This window comes from Phocoena phocoena, chromosome 12, assembly GCF_963924675.1.
Source record: "Phocoena phocoena chromosome 12, mPhoPho1.1, whole genome shotgun sequence".
Lineage (NCBI taxonomy): Eukaryota > Metazoa > Chordata > Mammalia > Artiodactyla > Phocoenidae > Phocoena > Phocoena phocoena.
In genome coordinates, this window is record NC_089230.1 from 90,719,700 (window position 1) to 90,738,901 (window position 19,202).

Genomic DNA, 19,202 nt, shown 5'->3' on the forward strand with positions numbered 1-19,202 from the left:
TATGTAGACTTCCAATTCTAAAATGTTCCACTAATTTGGATTCCTACAATAATTGCCCTTTATAATACATGCATGCTGCCACCAAGTAGCAGTAGAGACTACTAGTTCCTTTTTGATCCCTAGTGGGGGTGCATTTTGACAGCAGACTTATCCGTCAATAGTACAACCTGTTAGTATAACTATAAGATAACCAAATAATCTGGTATTCTTTCCTGTAAAAGAGAAGCTTTACATTGTGTCTGTGAATCGTACCAGAATCACCTGTAGGTTTATAAATATAGAGGAAATCCTGAACCCATTGAATGAGAATCTTCAGAGACAGGACTTGGACATCTGGAATTTTGGGCTCCCATCATTTGTATATTTTATTTCATTTTATTTTTGCCTATGTACAATATTTGTCACATCCTTTTGAATCTTTAAAATTTTCTTTGTATTAAATTTTAGAATATTCCATAACCTTCACCTACTTTTCATAAGGTGTTATCTGTTATGTTTAATCGATTTCGTGTTTCTCCTTGTTAAGACTTCTTTCTTTCCTTTTTTTTTCGGGGCCCTGCCTCATGTCTTGCAGGATCTTAGTTCCCTGACCTGGGATTGGACCCCAGGACCCCAGCAGTGTAAGCGCCATGTTCTAAACACTGGACCACCAGGGAAGTCCCAAGATTTCAGTTTTAAATGACTTTTTTCCCACTCTACTTCATTCCTGGGATCAGTTTCATGTTTGGACATTAAAGCAACCTTGCATTGCTAGAATAAAGCTACTTTGATTCTGATATATGATTGCTTTACATACCATGGATATAGTTTGTGCTTCTCTTTACATATTTTGCATGCATGTTCAAAGAGGAAACTGGCCTGTGATTCTATTCTTGTAATATTCTTTATAGATTTGCTTTTAAGATTCTATACTTTATTTTTTATTTATTTATTTTGGGGTGCATTGGGTCTTCATTGCTGCATGCGACCTGTCTCTAGTTTCGGCGAGCCGGGGTCTATTCTTTCTTGCGGTGAGTAGGCTTCTCATTGCAGCCTTCTGACCCCATGGGCTTCTGACCCCATTCGTCGGTGCTACTTCAGTTCCTTGCACCCCTTCCTTTCTGACCCTGGGCAGTGAAATCCTCTTTCTGCAGCTGGCCTGCGGCAGAAAGTCAATGAGGCAAGAGTAGGCTTGGAGTATCCAAGGAGCAGAAAGGATGTCAGTGTGTGGAAAACAGAGCGAGCAAACTGGAGACGAGAAGGAAACAGTCAGAGAGGAAACAGAGGCCCAGATTTCTAGGTCTGGGAAGGCACTCTGAGGACTTTGCATTTTCTGTGAAGAAGCCACTGAAGAAATTTGACTGACATGATCTGACTTATGTTTTAACAAGATCTCTCTGGATGCCACGTTGATTAGAGACTGTAGGAGAGCAAGGACGAGCCCCAGAAGACCAACAGTTGATTCAAAGAAGTGATGACTCAAACATGGTCCCCCTCCTCAGTGAAGACGTAGAGCAGGAATTGGCAAATAATGGCCACAAATCATATCAGGCTCTCAGCCTGGATTGTGGGACTGTGAGCTAATAATGGTTCTCATGTGCATAAAGCTTGTTGAAGAAGAAAGAGGAGGAAAAGCTACAGAAACTGTATATGACCCACAAAGCCTATGATATTTAAAATCCAGAAAATGCTTTGCAACACCTGATGTAAAGCTTGTGGCTGGTAGGAGGTCCTCAACAAAATTTGGAAGAGGAATACATGAGTCAGTTAGTTCCTGAAAACACTGTAAAGTGATAGGTGTGAAGAAACCTTTGCCCCTTGACCCTTAACCTTCACAAATGATGCCAGTTCCATTGGGCTTTTGAAAAATACATTCTGGCTTTCAAAAAAGTAACCCAGAGGGCATTTTCTCACATAGGGAAGGTCATAAACAACTGTCAAGTGAAGCTGAAATAGCAACAAATCAAATAATAACAGAAAACATTTTTACAGATTTTTAAATCTTACAAAGCATTTTCATGCTCATTATCTAATTTAATCCTCAAATCAACGTCATGAGATAGTTATTATTTCCCCATTAGCAATGACCGCATATTAAATCCTTAGTGATTGCTCAAGAAAAGCTGAAATCTTGAGTATTACATCTATTAATGCCATGGTTGGGTGTTTTCCCATGGGAACATTGGATGCTAAAATCCACAGGGATTTTCAGTTCATGATGGCAGACTAGGAAATATATTTACTTTCTGTTCCTCCTGAAACCATATCTAAATAAAACTGTAGAAATACCAAAATTAATCAACCAATAAAAGCCAAGATATTTTGGAAGACATCAACCACAGAACGATTTCAACACATTTCGAGCAGGCAGACAATGAAATGGAGGAGCCATGAATAAAAGAATGTAGAAAAAAAGGCTGACCCTAAGTAAGGTCTGCACAAAGCCACTCAGCTTTTGCTGAGCTCTGGTTACAGTAAAGGGCACAGGAAAGAAGAGGGGCTGAAAACGAGGAGGCCAACGTCCTTTTAGGAAAAACAGTTCATTTAATGAGCTCCAGGGAACACTCAGCCTGCTGCCATACTAACTCATGAAGTACAATGGATAGTTGGTAAGCAAGACAAGAAAACAGGGAAGAAACAAAAGGAACAAAAATCAAGACACTGTTTCTAACTGTACTCTTCTCAAATGAGACCGAGGAATTATGGCTCAATGCCACAGCTGTAAATCATTTCTGCTCTTGGAGAGGTTACAAAGGGCTTATAATATTTCCCTAATTATCAGACAGAATTTAGGTCTGAGCAAAAGCTTTTGTGTCCTCCAACCCCAAAATTTTTTGGCGATGGAAGCCCAGATTTGCTGGGACATACCATAAAAAGAATCTCATTAGCAGAGGGTCAAACTGATTTTTGAATATATGAATTATGTCCTGTGTGAGTTCCAATATGTTTTAAAATATATACATATATATATATAAATAGAAATATATATATATACATTTTTACTGATCTATATGATTTTGGCTTCTGAAACTTCTACATGTCACATGCATGATACATAACAGACAATGTCAGTCCCAGGAGGGAGAACACACTCCAATGAAGCAATCTAAAGAAACAAGTTTTGAGCAAGGTCAAGTGATGAGTAGACCAGGATTGCTCAATTCCTACCTGTCATGCTGAAGCTTCCAGCTCCTGAATAACAACACATGCTTCCCTTGTCCTAGACAGCCAAGAGTACGTCTCCTCTCTTGGGCATAAGAATCTCTAGGGTTACATATCTGTAGTAAGAGTGGACCCAGCTGGCATGCTCACAATGACCAAATTGTGTTGATCGTAATTTATAGCAATACATCGCTCCACGCTGAAATGGCAATAAATGATATATTTGCTTTCTAGACATGAATGAGACGCCTTACTGGTTATACTCCAGGAAGGCCAGAGAAGCTGGCTTCTAATCCATACGGAACAATTCACTGCTGAATTTCTTTCACGATAGCCCATGATTTATCTAGAATATCATCTTTACATATCTGGATCCCTCAAACTAGACAAAGGGAAAATACGGGCTTAAGCCTCCATTAGAAATATGGAATGGTGCCATGCTGACAACTGGTGGTCCCTGACCAGTATCTTCTGAGATTAGAACACAGTGTGGTGGATGACCAATTCATGCATTGAATAAAAGAAGACCTCCGACAGGGCAGTGTTGCTGTTCATTACAAATATGGCACTTAGGGCTAAGTACCATAAGGACTACAAGAAAAAACGAAAAACAAGTAACACATGAAGCATATAAGATAAGGAGGCACCACAGTCCAGAACATGAGCTCTGGAATCTCACAGGCTTGGATCGAATCCTGGCTAAGCACTACCACCTATATACCCTGAAGGACAGGCCAAGGTTTAAATGTTGTTTTACCAAAGTTCAAAAAAGAAGTGAAGAAAGAACCTCTCTTCCAGGAAGGGACATCGTGGAGTGCAGCATCCAGTCGGATCAGGGCCCTGCATCTCCTGCTCAGAAACCTTGGCCACCTGGCTCGTGGTGAAGCTGGCAGCTGAGCAGCCCTGGAGAAGGCGATCCTGTCTCCAGTTCTCGCAGAGAAGCTGGGGAGGTCTCCGGACGAGGTGGCCCACACCCTGGTAAGCTCTGGCTGCCTCCTGCCCTCAGGTCTGAGCAGGCTCTGGCCTCTGGGCCCCATGGTAGGGAAGGCCTGGCTGATACATACGCAGGGCTGAGGGGCCTGCAGAGCCAGTCGCCAGGCAGGGTGAGCTCTGGAGGAGGCTTCCACAGTCCCCAACCGTCTCCGCATGGTGACCCATCTGGTGCCAAACACCTGCCACCCACAGCGAGAAGTCCCAGCCACTAGAAAGTCCAAAAGTGGCCCCGCCCTTTGCCATTGGGCCAGGGTGAAGCCACCAGCTGGGCTTGCATGTGACCCCTGCCACATCCCCTGTCCCGTCCACCCTTCCTCTGTGACACGTACAATGGATATGTCATAAAGCCTGGCGGAGCCAATGCTATAAATCCAGAGGAGTTAGAATCTAGGAAGAAGCTCTCCCACTTTCACTCTCTGCTCTCAGATCAGGCAGTCAGTACCTCTAATATGGAAGCTATGGACACCACACCCCCTTCCCAGGCTGTCCTCTTCCATTCTCCTCATGTTTTCCCAAACACCCCACTGACGGCTTTGGCGGGTATCGGGGCTTCAGCAGGCAGCACGTCTGACCCCGAACCTATGGACACCACACTTCCTTCACATGCTATCATCTTCCATTCTGCTCCTGTTTTCCCCAGCACCCAATTTATGGCTTTGGCGGGCATTGGTGCTTCAGCAGGCAGCACCTCAGACCCCGAACCTATGGACACCACACCTCCTTCACATGCTATCATCTTCCATTCTGCTCCTGTTTTCCCCAGCACCCCATTGACGGCTTTGGCGGGCATCGGTGCTTCAGTAGTCAGCACCTCAGACCCCGAACCTATGGACACCACACCTCCTTCACACGCTGTCATCTTCCATTCTGCTCCTGTTTTCCCCAGCACCCCATTGACGGCCTTGGTGGACATCGATTCTTCAGCAGGCAGCACCTCAGACCCCGCACCTATGGACACCACACCTCCTTCACACGCTGTCATCTTCCATTCTGCTCCTGTGTTCCCCAGCACCCCATTTACGGCCCTGGCGGGCATTGGTGCTTCCGCAGTCAGCACGTCTGACCCCGAACCTATGGACACTACACCTCCTTCCCAGGCTGTCATCTTCCATCCTGCTCCTCTTTACCCCAGCGCCCCATTTACCGCTTAGGCTAGCACTGGTGCTTCAGCAGGCAGCACCTCTAACACCAAAGCTATGGACACTACACCTCCTTCCCAGGATGTCATTTTGCAGTCTGCCTTGTCTCCAAGTAGAACCACTACCCATTTCACACTGCTGTTCCAAGTTCTGGGAACACACTACCTAGAGTTAGCAAAGCCTCAGCCCATGCCTCGACTCATTTACCTGCAACGTGAGGGAACAGATAGACCAACACTTCAAAGTTATGACAGAATATTGAGTACGTTATACGCTTGGAATTTCATTTATTATTATTAACAAGCACAACTGTAGTGCTTAGACTAGAACAAGTACTATTCTAAGCGCTTACCAAATATTAACTCACTTATTCCTCATAATGGCAACCCTTGTGGTAGGGAATATTCATAAGGTTCACTTTTTTGGGGAAAACTGAGGCCTGAGACGTTGAATAGCTTGCCTAATGCCACACAGTTAGTAGGTGGCAAAACCCGGGATTAAAACCAGACCATCTAGACTTTCATCACTTTGCTGTGTCACCTTATTATACGTTGTGGTTAAGGAAGGGACTAAATTGACAAGACTCTGAACTAAAAGGAGAAGGGAGAAATGAGAAAATGAGTGATCCTAGAAACTAGAGAAGATTTAGGCTCAGAAATTTCTGGTGCTGAGACCTGGAAGAACAGGAACTTGGTTGGAATATGAACTGGGTGTAGTATCTGAATCCATTGAGAAATGGTTTTGTTTCCTGTAAAATTTAGAAAGGTCAGTTGGATGAAGATTAACGGAGACAAAAGTAGAAAGAAAAAGAAAAAGGTGCCTTAAGTGAGACATAACCTCTCCCCTCTATGTACCCACAGGTTGTGTCCTGTGGGAAAGGATGGAGCTCTCTCTACCGGGCTGGTCACCAGGCTGAACAAGGAGAAACATGGCAACCATTGTACGGGTTTTGATGATCCCTCAAAACCAAGGCTTCGGTTTCCAAGAACGAGCTACGGTAGCATAACTAGTGTGTGTCACACAGGCCACTAGGTGTGTTTCCAGTCACACATTTTAATTGGAGGAATACTTCCTATGAGGTAGGCATTAGTTCCCTATGGCTGCTGTAACAAATTACTACAAATGTGCTTGCTTCTAACAAAGCACACTTATTTTCTTATGGTTCTGGAAGACAGAGGTCCAAAACCAGTTTCCCTGGGCTGGAACCAGGAGTCAACAGGGCCATCCATCTTCCTTCTGGAGGCTCTAAGCGAGAATCTCTTTCCTCGCCAACATTCCTTCACTTCTGGCCACATCAATCCAACCCCAACTTCATCATCACATTCTCTTTGGAGTAAAAATTCCCTCTGCCTCTCTCTTACGAGAACACCAGTGGTTATATTTGGGCCCGTCCAGGTAGTCCAGGAGAATCTTCCCATCTGAGAACCATTACTTTCATCCCACTGGCAAAGTGCCTTCTGCCATTTACAGTGACATTCACAGGTTCTGGAGAGTAGAATGTGGATATTTGGGGGCAATGGTATCATTCAGTCTACTACAAGGTAGATACTATTATCTTTCTCAGATGTAGGAAATGACGTTTAGGGAAGTAGTCTGTCTCAGGTCTACAATTTCCAGAGTAGAGACTTAAATTCTGCCACTGACACTTTAGGACACACCCTAAACAACTGTAATCTGTGTCCTTAACTACTGAATAATCCTTGGTTAAGAGTCACACTTAGCTATCAAGACCCAATTGAATACAACACAAGTACTGTCTCCTCTTTCACTATGTTTGCCTGGTGTACTGATGAATCTTGCCCAGAGCAGAAGAGTTCAGAAAATTGTTATGCAGGTTTACGAAGAGAAAGCATTTACTGTTTGATGTGCACAGAGGAATGGAAGGCTTTTTCAAATAAAATAAAATAAAATAAAATAAGCCACCAAATAGTCAATTGTCACAATAGAAGTAACCCCATGGGAGTCATGAAGAGACTAAAATTATCTCCAATTGTGCAGGGGAGAAAAGTTTCACTGAAGGCAGATGTAGTTCAGCCAAGCCCTAAAGCACAGAAGTAGGAATCTGGGTATGTACGAATGGCAAAAAAGACATTTGAGGCATGGGAAATAGTTTAATGCAGAATGGATAAGAAATATGCATTCGACCTTTGCTAAAACAACTCGCTTATTAACTCAGTAAATCGATTTAGTCAGTCAAATTAGCTTTAGCTGGTTACTTATCCAGGGGATAGCTGTTTAGAGTAATTTTTGTCATAGAACAGTAAATAAAATGGTTGAACTATAGCTTTAGGCTTGCTAAGTGAAATAGATTGCTCTAGATGATTTTCAAGTGACTTACTTGGGAGTACTCACGAAATTGGGGGTTAACAATTGCTTAAGAAAACAAAGAGAATTGATTTTAAATAAAGTAGTTACTGTGTAAACTATCTGTTCAGTAGCTCATGTTAAACGGATGTTTATAATCCCCACTGGACAACCAACTACTTTTTTGCAAATGGCAATGTGAATTGCTGTTGCATAAACTATAGCAATGACCACCTATGTAATTCGTTGCCCAAACCAGAAATCTTCTAACAATACTGGTGTCATAATAAAAATAAGCACGAAGGGAACACACAAGGGGTGTCTTCCGTGTGCCTGTGCGTGCATCTATATCTCACTGAACCCTCATAACAGCCCCCAAGAGAGGGACTCTGGGTGTCCCCATGCTGCTTGTGGAGAAACAGGCACAGGAAGGTTCAATAGTCTATCTACCTAATATCACACAGAGGGTGGGAGAGTCCGTTTTTTAACCACCTGCCTCCAACACCAGGTGCCAGGAGCCAGACTCAGCCTACAGCTCTCTTCTGCTTGCCTGGAGGTGAAACAATGTGTCATGATTAGTCAAATCCCGTCTTGACTCATCAAGGTAGGTTGAACACCTGCACGTCCTCCAAGTCGCATGTAACATAAGCAATAGGATGTTTGTCCCGTGATCGTCCAGGAACTTGGAATCAGCTGTGCCTGGTTAGGCTGAGCTGGTTTAGAGTGGAGAGGACCACCGATCTTCCACCTGGGCAAGTGCCTTTTGACCTCCTGCCATCAGAGGCCCGAAATCTCCAGCCTGAGAATGTGCTGAGCCCTGTAGCCTAGTTACGCCAGCTCAGAACAATGATGAGCACACCTTTTCCCATTCACCTTTCCTCATGTTCCCCATGCCTCATACTGCCCTGCTTCTTTATTCTTTATCCCACAGATACCCAAAGCCCCTTGCCTTTGGGGAGGCGGATTTTAGACCTATTGTCAGGTCACGTCCTCGCTTGGCTGCCCTGTGAATAAAGCTCCTCTTTGCTGCAAACCTCAGCATTTCAGTGTTTTGGCTTGCTGCGCCTCAGACAGAATGGTTGAGAGCAGTGGTACAGGTCCCTTGCCTGTGAGGGATGCTGGTTCCTAGTAGTCACATTGCAGATGTTTTCTCCTCTCGGGGTGGGGGCAGGGCAGACATGCTTCTCTTCCAGATAGGGAGAAACACAGGTGTTTCCCTGTCCATATGGCGGTCACGAAGATAAGATTGAGAAGTAGTCCCCTGGACTTGTCAACGGAGAAATCATTGGGGGCTTCAAGGAGATCAGTTTCACGAGATTAGTGGGGAAGAAACCAAATCGCACTGTAGATGGGAAGGGAGAAATGTGGAGCAAGTGAAAAAATTAATGGCAAAGGGAAAGAAGGGAGGGGTGATAGGACAGGAGAATGGAATGGAGGCGAGCATTTCCTTGTAGCTCTTTAATATGGCTGGGAGGGGCCAAAAGAGAAGGAGAGTGTGAATATTTAGCAAGAGGGGGTGGTATCCTGAACCCAAGGAGCACTAGCCCCTGTCTTCAGCTCCCAACAGCTGGATGTTCCTTTCCTCTCTCTTTCCTCATAGGCTGTGGAAGTTGCCCCTTGCCTCCTTGGATCAGCTGCCCTTGATTCGTTCATCCTTTTCTTATTTCTCAGCACATCTGGGTCATACGTTATGTGAAGACAAACAAATCACCACTGATGCTTAATTTTCTTGTAAAAGCCCCCAGGCAGGTAACATTTTGGAGAACTACATATTGTGCCTCAGAAAGCCAATGTAGCCCATTTTTCCACTCTCATTGGGAGAGATTGCTGTTTCTTGGAGAACCTGATGAAGAGGGTGATGCACAGTTAGGAATAACGTTGCTTGAAAGGTGCAGAAGGTGTGGTAATTTAGCTATGAGGGACCTTTGAGGCCTGAGACTTCCTGAGAAATGGCTGACTCACAACTCCCATTTCCCTCTGACCCTGGGCTATGCGCTCATCAAATGAGATGGTAAATAAAGTCACTGACGTGGTTTAAAGGATAATTTTGTTCTCTCTTTTTCACTCAGAGCAAATTGAATGGAATTTGCATACAACATATGGATGAAATATCTATACGAAGGGGCTTGACCATATTCTCATGGTTCCACTTCCCTTTTCTACACCTGGCCCCTTTAGTTCTGCAGACTTAACGCCACACCATCAGTCCACCCAGTCAGTCCGCTGAATGTCTCTTCCTCCTTCGCATCTGGTCGTTGTCGTCACCTTGTTCTCCACTACCACCTCCTGCAGTAGATGTTAGGTCCAGAGCGGTTGGTTCACTGTGAGCAAGTAACTGTCAGCTCCATGGATGGGTGGAAGTGACTTGGCAGCTGGGATGCGCCCACCCTGAGTTCATTATACCAATGAGGGTCAAGGAGAATGGGGATGCAGCTGGTCTGCATAGCCCCGGCAGTTGTGAGACACATGCTCCTGGATCCACACGTTGCTCCATATCCAGCCTTGCCTTTCTTGTTCTCTCTCTTGACTCCATCCAGGTTTATTCTCTCCTTGTCTCTTTGGGGTTGGGGCTCAGTACCATGCCCAGGTATATTCCAGAAATGTTTCCCACTTCCAGGTCCTACGTAGGCTTGTATATCCACTTGCTTGGGTTGCCCTGGCATTCTTGATAACATGTTGAGTGTTTCCTGCCATAGGCTCCCTTTTCTGGTATCCTTTCTTGCTGAAATGTCAGAGGAAACCATTGAGAGGGTATTACCGCCAGTTGACCCAAGAGCTGGACCCTGGCAATCAGAGACTCCTCACCCCTTCCTCTGACCTTGGAATATACATTTTTCCCACTATTCCCACAGTGGGAACCATTTTTAAGAACTCAGCGTTGAGAGAGTAATGTGTTCTTGAGACCATGTAAAGAATATCCGTGAGTGAACCCTGTAAGATCTCTGTGTAAACTCAAGATCCTGGTGGATGGGTGCTGAGATCTATTCGTCTTTCATCTGACAATGGCAAGCCTTGCAAGCAGGCTCCCTTGTTTGTTAAAACTGCCACTTGACTAGTCTGGAGCAGGCTGACTCTTTCTTCTGTCTCTTGTTGCCCTGTGTGTATAGGGGCCAGTTTTCACACCATCAGATAATCTTAATTCTTTGTTTTCTTCGAAGTATGTACAAATCAAATAATGCTTTTGTGATGAAAATTATACAGCATTATACAGAGAACGAAACGTACACATTCCATTACATCTTTGATGTACTATTTGGTGTTAAATTGCCATGTTTCTTCACCCGTGTTCTTTGGTCTGTATTTTTATTCGTGTCTGTTTTTCTTCAGAAGATTTTCTAGTAATTTATACAAATATGTGAATCTGGATAAACTAATATATTTTACTCTCAATTTCAGGTTGTATCCTTTCCTCTCCCACAATCCTTGGAGTGCTGTTTTCAATATGTCCACGCAGGAATTCAAAATAACAAAAATGCTTTTGAAAAATAATGTCGTAGGTTGACAGAGTGATTTATAAATTATAGCATACGTTTATGCTCTTAATTCTTCCTCACAACCCTGCTTATCATGCCTGGAATTGCTGCTACACCTGTGGGGTCAGCTGGGGGCTGGCTGTAGTCGGGCCAGGCGCCTGACTGGGCCACATGTCTCTTATGCCCCAGCTAGTAACTGGGCTTGTGCTCATGGGGGTAGGAGGGCTCTGAGAGGGAGAGTAGAAGCATCGTGGGGCCTAGCTCTGAGCTGGCACACCATCGTTTCTGCTGCCTTCTATTGGCCATGGCAAGTCACCTAACTTCAAGGGAGGGGAAATCAACTCTGCTTCTTGATGGGAGAAGTTGGAATGTCACATTGCAAAGAGTGAGAACACAAGGAGTCAACCTGGAGCCGTTATTGCAATTTGGGATGGCGCTTGGTGCGTTCCTTGAGGAGATCATCGAAAACCATTTTTCAAACATCCCAGGTTCCTATAAATCTCCACCTCTGCTTTGGCAGCCCCTAAAAAATCCCACTCAGTTTTTCTGAGAGGACACTAGGTGACAGTGTTGTCTTTCCAAATGAGTAGTTCGGTTACCGACATTACATTGCTCCCCATACATTATTTATAAGGTTTCCCTGTTTTTATGTGCAAAATAATTCTGTGTATATTTTGAGAAATACATTGTACAGGCCTCTTTTTTTTTCTTTCACACACCCTAGACATGTCATAGAGGCAGTAAATGTGTCCAACTTTTTGAGAAATTGGAACAATCAAGACTTACCTGTATGGAATACTGTTAACGATGTCAATTCCCGCTACAGTACTTTTCATCTGAGACAATTAGTGTCTGTTAACAGATTAAAGGTAGGAAAAGATGCAGACCGAGAGAATTTTCATTATCTTGTGCTCTGAAAACTTGGATTTTCATTGGGCCTGAAAATGCATGTTTTTAGTAGGGGCATAGGTGTAGGGAATATCTCTACCTAGAGATAGAAGAGTATACACTTAGAGATAGAAGAGTATACTCCTATAGACAGAAGAGTATACACCTATAGATAGAAGAGTATACACCTAGAGATATGAGTATACACCTAGAGATAGAAGAATATACATCCAGAGCTAGAAGAGTATACTCCTAGAGAGAGAAGAGTATAAACCTAGAGATACAAGAGTATAATCCTAGAGATAGAAGAGTATACACTTAGTGATAGAAGAGTATACACTTAGAGATAGAAGAGTATACACACAGCGATAGAAGAGTATGCTCTTATAGATAGAAGAGCATACACCTAGAGATAGAAGAGTATACACCTAGAGATAGAATAGTATACTACTAGAGATAGAAGAATATACACTTAGAGATAGAAGAGTATACTCCTATAGACAGAAGAGTATACACCTATAGATAGAAAAGTATACACCTAGAGATATGAGTATACACCTAGAGATAGAAGAGTATACACCTAGAAATAGAAGAGTATACACCTAGAGTTAGAAGAGTATAATCCTAGAGATAGAAGAGTATACACTTAGTGATAGAAGAGTATACACACAGCAATAGAAGAGTATGCTCTTATAGGTAGAAGAGCATACACCTAGAGATAGAAAAGTATACACCTAGAGATAGAAGAGTATACTACTAGAGATAGAAGAATATACACTTAGAGATAGAAGAGTATACACCTAGAGAGAGAAGAGTATACACCAAGAGATAGAAGAGTATACTCCTAGAGATACAAGAGTATACTCTTAGAGATAGAAGAGTATACACTTAGAGATAGAAGAGTATACACCTAGCAAAAGAAGAGTATACTCCTAGATATAGAAGAGTATACTCCTAGAGATAGAAAAGCGTGCACTTAGAGATAGAAGAGTATACACCTAGAGATAGAAGAGTATACACCTAGCAAAAGAAGAGAATACTACTAGAGATAGAAGAGTATACACCTAGAGATAGAAGAGTATACACTTAGAGTTAGAAGGTTTTACACCTATATATAGAAGAGTATACCCCTAGAGATAGAAGAGTATACTCCTAGACATAGAAGAGTGTACTATTACAGATAGAAGAGTATATACCTAGAGTTAGAAGAGTATACTCCTAGAGATAGAATAGTATACACCTTGAGATAGAAGAGTATAAACCTAGAGATAGAGGAGTATACACCTAGAGATAGAAGGGTATACTCCTAGAGATAGAAGGGTATACACCCAAAGATAGAAGAGTATACACTTCGAGTATGGACACTCTTCCTTACTAAGGCCATGAAACTACCCCTAACTCAAGAAGTGACAATCTATCTAAATCAGGTCTTGACATACTCTTAAGTGAGGCACTGACACTGTCCCTAACTAAAACCCTGACACTACCTCTCATTCAGGCACTGAAACTGTCCCTAAAAAAGGTCATCGCATTACTCCTAACTCTGGCGATAACTACTCTTTTTTTTTCTTTGCATTTCGCGGGCCCTCAGTGTTGTGGCCTCTGCCATTGTGAAGCACAGGCTCAGTGGCCATGGCTCATGGCTCGAGCCGCTCCACGGCATGTGGGATCCTCCCAGACCAGGGCACAAACCCATGTGCTCTGCTTTGGCAGGTGGACTCCCAACCACTGCGCCACCAGGGAAACCCCATAACTCTACTCTTAAATCATGCGCTGACACTGTGTGTAACTAAGACCCTGAATATACTCCTATCTCAGGTACTGACTCTGTCACTAAGACCATGACACTACTCTTAACTCATGAAATGACACTCTACCTAACTAAGGTGCTGTCCCTACTCCTAAATAAGGCCATGACACTCTCCCTAACAAAGGTCTGGACACTATTCCTAACTCAGCAGTGACACTATCCCTAACTAAGTCCGTGACACAACTCCGAACTCCTGCACTGACACTCCCCTTAACAAAAACAGAGACACTACTGCGAACTCAGGCATTGACACTCTCCCTAAGTGTCTGAAACTACTCGCAACTCAGGCACTGAAATTGTCCCTAACTATAGCCATGACACTTACCCTAACTCAAGAATTGACACTGTCCCTAAGTAAGGACCTGATACTACTCCCAACATAGGCTATGACATGGTCGGTAACTTAGGCCCTGTTTCTACTCCTAAATCAGGGGCTGACACAATACCTAATAATGGCACCAATGCTATTCATAACTCCGGCCCTGACACTGTCCTTAACTAAGGCCGTCACACTACTCCTAACACAGGCCCAACACTACTGGTAACTCAGGCACTGACTTTATCCCAAACTAAGGCTCTAACCTTACTCCCAACTCAGGCACTGACACTGTCCCTAACTAAGGCCGTGACTCTACTGCTAAATAAGGCACTGACACTTTCCCTAACTAAGACCCCGACACTACTCCTAGTTCACGCACCGAATCTGTCCCTAAAAATGGCCCTAATATTACTCCTAACTCTGGCTTTATCTCTACTCCTAACACACGTACTGACACTGTGCCTAACAAAGGCCCTGAAACTACTCCTAACTCAGGCACCAACACTGTCCCTAACTAAGACCAGGATGATACTCCCAACTCAGGAACGGACACTATCCCTAACTGAAGCTGTGACACTAACCCAAACTCGGGCACTCAAACCCTGCCTAACTAAGACCTTGACAATACTCTAAACTGAGGCACTGACACTGTCCCTAAGGCCCTCACACTACACCTAACTCAGGACATAACAGTACTCCTAACTCAGGAAGTGACTTTCTCCCTAACAATGGCCCTGACACTACTGCTAATTCAGGCACTAACACTCAACTTCACTAAGGCCTTCACATACTCTTAACTGAGGCACTGACACTGTCCCTAAGGCCCTCACATTACTCCTAACTCAGGCCATAACACTACTCCTAACTCAGGCATTAACACTGTCCCCAATTAAAGCCATGGATTTACTCCATGGCTTACTTCATTAACACTATCACTAAATAAGGATCTGACACTACTACTAAATCAGGCTGTGACAGTACTCCTAATTCAGGCTCTGACACTCTCCCTGAAAATGGCATAGAGTATACTCTTACCCTAGGCACTGATTATGTCTGTAACTAAAGCTATAACACTACTACTAAGTCAGGCAGTGACAACGTCCCTAATTGAGGCCCTGGCAAAACTACACTCTCAGGGACTGGCACTGTCCCTAACTAAGGCCTTGACACTACTAATAATTGAGGCACAGACAGTGTCACTAAATAAGACCAGGACGCTACTTACAACTTGGGCATGGACACTATCCTTAACTAAAGCCGTGACACTAATTCTAACGCAGGCAGTCAAACTCAGCTTCCCTAAGGCCTTAACAAAACTCTTAAAGGAGTCACTGACACTGTTCCTAACTAAGACCTTTACACTATTCCTAAATGAGGCCATAACACTCATCCAAACTCAAGCCCTGACACTGTCCCTAACAAAGGCCCTGAGACTACTGAAAACTGAGGCACTGACACTGTCCTTAACTAAGACCAGGACACTACTCACAACTCGAGAACAGACACTGTCCCTAACTAAACCCGTTACATTAATCCTAACACAGGCACTCACACTCCGCCTCACTATGGCCTTGAAAATACTCTTAACTGAGGCATTGACACTATCCCTAACTAAGCCCCTCATAGTACTCCTAATTCTGGCCATAACACTACACCTAGCTCAGGCACTGACACTGACCCTGACTAAGACCCGGACACTTCTACTAAGCAAGGCACAGGTACTGACTCTAAGAATGGCCCTCACACTATTCCTAACTCAGGTCTTAACACTACTGCTAACTCAGACACTGACACTGTCCATAACAAAGGCCCTGAGACTATTAACAACTGAGGCACAGACCCTGTACCTAACTAAGACCAGGATGCTATTCACAATTCGGGAATGGACACTGTCCCTCACTAAATCCATTACACAAATCCTAACACAGGCACTCCCACTCTGCCTCACTAAAGCGTTGAATATACTCTTAAATGAGGCACTGAAAATATCCCTAACTAAGGCCTTCACATTACTCTTAACTCGGGCCATAACATTATTCCTAACTCAGAACTGACTTTCTACCTAAAAAGGAACTGATACTACCCCTCATTCAGGCACCGACACTGTCCCTAACTAAGGCCCTGACACTACTATTAACTGAGGCACTGACACTGTTTGTAAGGCAGTCACACTTCTCCGAACTCAGGCCATAACACTACTCCTAACTCAGGCACTGACAATGTTGGTAGCTAAGGCCCTGACACTAGTATTAACTAAGGAACAGAGATTGACCCTAACTAAGACCAAGATGCTATTCACAACTCCGGAACGAACGTTGTCCCTAAAGAAACCCATGAAACTAATCCTAAATCAGGCACTCAACTTCTGCGTAATTAAGGCCTTGGCAATATACTTAATGGACGCACTGACAGTGCTCGTAAATAAGATCTTTAGAGTACTCCTAACTCAGTCCTTAACAGTACTCCTAACTCAGGCACTGACCATGTCCCTAATTAACACCAATACGCTACTGACAACTCGAAAACACACACTGTCCCTAACTAAACCCGTTACAGAAATCCTAAAACAGGCACTCACACACTGCTTCACTAAGGCCTTGAAAATACTCTTAATTGAGGGACTGACACTTTCCCTAACTAAGGCCTTCACACAAATCCTAACTCAGGCCATAACACTACTCCTAATTAAGGAAAACACATTCTCCCTAACAAAGGACCTGATACTACGCCTAACTCAGGCACTGACACTCTACCTAATTGAGGACTTGTCATACACTTAACTGAGGCACTGACACTCTCCATGGATAAGGCCTTCACACTATTCCTAACTCAGGCTATAACACTACTCCTATCTCAGGCACTGACACTGGCACTAACTAAGGCCTTGACCCTACTACTAAAGAAGGCACAGACACTGTCCTTAATAAAGACCCTCACATTAATCCTAATTCAGGACTTAATGTTACTCCTAACTCAGGCACTCACACTGTCCCAAACTAAGGTCATGGCACTACTCCTAACACAGGCACTGACACTATCCCTAAATAAGGCCGTGACACTACTACTAACTCAAGTCGTGATTCTACCACAACTCACATCATAACACAATTCCTAACTAAGGTACTCACACTGTCCCTAACTCAGGCCATTACACTACTCCTAACTCAGCCACTGACACTCAACCTCATAAGACAAGGACGCTACCCCCAGCTTGTGAACGCACACTGTCCCTAACTAAAGCCATGACACTAATTCTAACTGACGCACTGACACTCTGCCTAACTAAGGCCTGGACACTATTCCTAACTCAGCACTGAAACCGTCCTTAAATAAGTCCGCAGTACTACTACCAACTTAGGCACTGACACTCTCCTTAACTAAAGCCGTGACACTACTGTTAACACAGGAATTGACAATGTCCCTAAATTAGGGTCTGAAAGTACTTGCAAATCAGGCACTGACACAGTCCTTATCTAAGGACCTGATATTCCTCCCATTTCAGGCACTCACACTCTGCCAGTCTACGGCCTTGACGATACTCTTAACTGAGGCACTGACACTATCCCTCATTAAGGCCTTAACACTACTCCAAACTTAGGCCATAACATTAATGCAACATCAGGAACTGACTTTCTCCCTAAAAAAGGCCCCAATACTACTCCTAACTCGGGCATAGACACTCGACCAAACAAAGGCCTTGACATACTCTTAACTGAGGCACTGTCAATGTCCATAAGGCCCTCACAGAACTCTTAACTCAGGACATAACACTACATCTATTGTAAGCCCTGACATTGTCCCTAACTAAGGCCCTGACACTACTAATAATTAAGGCACAGAGTCCCTAATTAAGACCACAATGTTACTCACAACTCGGGAATGGACACTCTCCCTAACTAAAGCCGTGACACTAATCCTAACTCAGGCACTCACACTCAGCCTCCCTAAGACCTTGACAATACTCTTAACTGAGGCACTGACACTGTCCCTAACTAAGGCCTTCACACTACTCCTACCTCAGGCCATAAAATTACTCCTAATTCAGTAACTGACTTTCTCCCTAAAAAGACCCTGATACTACTTCTAACTCAGGCACAGACACTCTACTTAATTAAGGCACTGACATATTCTTAACTGAGGCACTGACACTGTTCGTAAGGTACTCACACTACTCCTAAATCAGGCCATAACACTACTCCTAACTCAGGCACTGACCATGTCCCTAACTAAGACAAGGACGCTACACACAACTCGAGAACAGACACTGTCCCTAACTAAACCCATTACACAAATCCTAACACAGGCACTCCACTCTGCCTCACTAAGGTCTTCAGAATACTCTTAACTGAGGCACTGACACTGTCCCTAACTAAGGCCTTCACACTACTCTTAACTAGGCCATAACACTACTCGTAAATAAGGAACACACTTTCTCCCTAACTAAGGCCCTGAAACTACTAAAAACTGAGACACTGACACTGTCCCTAATTAAGCCCTTCACACTACTCTTAACTCAGGACATAACACTACTCCACAATAAGGAAAACACTTTCTCCCTAACAAACGTCCCAATACTAATCCTCACTCAGGAACTGACACTCTACCTAACTAAGGCCTTGACATACTCTTAGCTGAGGCACTAACAATGTCCCTAAAGCCCTCAAATTACCCATAACTCAGGGCATAACACTCCGTCTATCGCAAGCACTGATATATACCCTAACTATGGCCCTGGCACTACTACAAACAAAAGCACAGACAGTCACTAACTGCGATCGCGATGATACTCACAACTAGGGAAAGGAGACTGCCCCTAACTAAAGGCATGACACTAATCCTAACTGAGGCACACACACTCTGCCTCACTGAGGCCTTGACAATACTCTGAACTGTGACACTGACACTGTTCCTAACTAAGGCCTTCCCACTACTCCTAACAGAGGCCATAACACTACTCCTAACTCAGAACTGACTTTCTCCCTACAAAGGCCCTGATACTACTCCTCACTCAGGCACTGACACTGTCCCAAACTAAGGCCCCGACACTACTACAAACTGAGGCACAGACAGTACCCTATCTTAGACCAGGACACGACTTACAACTCGGGCATAGACACTATCCCTAACTAGAGCCG